Source organism: Arachis duranensis, chromosome 7 (assembly GCF_000817695.3).
Source record: "Arachis duranensis cultivar V14167 chromosome 7, aradu.V14167.gnm2.J7QH, whole genome shotgun sequence".
Taxonomy (NCBI): Eukaryota; Viridiplantae; Streptophyta; class Magnoliopsida; order Fabales; family Fabaceae; genus Arachis; species Arachis duranensis.
The window spans coordinates 44,653,113-44,655,760 of record NC_029778.3 but is presented as its reverse complement, the minus strand read 5'-3'; positions in this window follow the sequence as shown (position 1 = coordinate 44,655,760).

Sequence of the window (2,648 nt, the reverse complement as noted above, 5' to 3'; positions counted from 1 at the left end):
AGAAGGATAAAGATGCAAGGGCTGACACTAGTATGATTCGATTCTTAGAGGCAGAACTAGAAGATGAATATGAGAGAGAGGAAAGATTCTGGAAGGAAAAGTCCAGGGTACAGTGGTTGTATTGGGGTGATAAGAACACAAAATTCTTTCATGCCAAATTTTGTATGCGGAGCAGTAAAAACAAGTTGCACAGACTGGAAAGTGATTCGGGTGATATTGGTACTACTCCAGAACAAATAACTAGTATTGTGCAGCAATATTTTGAAAACCTATTTACTACTACTAACCCAAAGGAACCGACAAAGGAGTTGGAGGGGTTGAATAGAAGGGTAGATAACAATACTAATCGAAGTCTAACTAGACCAGTCTCGGATCAAGAAATCAAAGATGTAATTTTTTCTATTAATCCTCTCACATCACCTGGAGAGGACGAATTCACTGCAAAATTTTATCAGTTTTTCTGGGATACTATTAAAGGGGATGTTCTCAATGTTGTTCATAGCTTCTTTGAGGGAGGGAAGGTTCTAAGAGCCTTCAATTATACGCGCATTTGCTTAATTCCTAAAGCCCCAACAATAGCAAAATGAACCAGGTGAGGCCAATCAGTCTTAGTACTATTTTTTATAAAATTATCTCTAAAATTCTAGTGCATAGATTACAACATACAATGAACAGAATTATTAGCGATAATCAAAGTGCGTTTATAAAGGGTCGACTCGTTAGTGACAATGTATTGATTGCTCACGAATTTATGCACTTCTTGAAGAATAAGAGGTTTGGGGATGAACAACTAGCATTGATAGTAGATATGAGTAAAGCTTGCGATCGGGTTGAATGGAAATTCGTTTGGGCTATTATGGAGAAATTGGATTTTTGTAGAAGGTGGGTGGAGTGGATGAAGGAATGTGTAACCACCGTTTCCTACTCTGTTGCTGTGGAAGGACAACCTCATGGTTATTTTAAGTCATATAGGGGATTGTGACAAGGCAACCCCATTTTTCCCTATCTATTCTTATTCTGTGCAGAGGGACTCTCCCATCTGCTCCACAGAGGAGAACAAAGGAATGAGATTACTGGAATTCATTTGAACTATAGATGTCCTACATTACCCATCTATTCTTTGCAGATGACTGATAAACCACTATTTTATGGTTTATCTTATGCTCAATTGAGTGGTTTTTATCAACTCTTTACTCACTTATTCATACAATTCGCATGTTTTACATTTTCCTTCCTGATTTTGTGCTATGATTGAAAACATGCTTCTTTGATCTTATATTTGCTTATTATTAATCCTCTCTTATTACCATTAGATGTCTTGACATGTGTGTTAAGTGGTTTCAGAGATTACAGGGCAAGAATGGCTTAGAGGATGGAAAGGAAGCATGCAAAAGTGGAAGGAATACAAGAAGTTGGAGGAATTGTTAAGCTGTCCAGCCTAACCTCTTCGCACTCAAACGGCTATAACTTTAGCTACAGAGATTCAAATGACGCGGTTCTAGTTGCGTTGGAAAGCTAACGTCCGGGGATTTGAATTGATATATAATTTACCATAACTACCACAAAGTTAGGCAACGCGAATGCGTGAATGACGCGCCCGTGTCGCATCTGCGAACAGCAATCCGCGCGGATGCATGGATGACGCCTCCGCGTCACTTGGCCGCGACCTGTACGGACCAGAAAGCATTGGAAGTGATTTCTGAGCTGTTTTTGACCCAGTTTTCGGCCCAGAGAACACAGATTAGAGGCTATAAAATGAGAGAATGCATCCATTCATGATCATGCTTTTCTCATAATTCATAATTTTAGGATTAGATGTAGCTTTTAGAGAAAGAGGTTATCTCCTCTCTCTTAGGATTAGTGGTGCACGGATTTTGTGATCATCAACAATGGCTCCAATAATTTGGTAGCTCTCACACGTGAATTACACTTAGTCATAACTCCGCACAACTAACCAGCAAGTGCACTGGGTCATCCAAGTAATACCTTACGTGAGTAAGGGTCGATCCCACGAAGATTGTTGGTATGAAGCAATATATAGTCATCCTGTAGATCTCAGTCAGGCTGATTCAAATGTGACTGGATTAGGTAATTAAAAGATAATTAAAATAGGATAGAAATACTTATGTAAATTAATGGTGGGAATTTCAGATAAGCGTATGGAGATGCTTGTCCCTGTTGAATCTCTACTTTCCTACTGCTTTCATCCAATATTTCTTACTCCTTTCCATGGCAAGCTATATGTAGGGCATCACCATTGTCAATGACTACATCCCAACCTCTTAGTGAAAATGGTCCAAATGCTCTGTCACAGCACGGCTAATCATCTGTCGGTTCTCAATCAGGTTGGAATAGAATCCCGTGATTCTTTTGCGTCTGTCACTAACGCCCAGCCTTCAGGAGTTTGAAGCTCGTCACAGTCATTCAATCCCAAAATCTTCCTCGGAATACCACAGACAAGGATAGACTTTCCAGATTCCCATGAATGCCGCCATCAATTCTAACTTATACCACGAAGATTCTGATCAAGGAATCCAAGAGATATGCGCCCGATCTAAGGTAGAACGGAAGTGGTTGTCAGTCACGCGCATTCATAGGTGAGAATGATGATGAGTGTCACGGATCATCACATTCATCAAGTTGAAGTG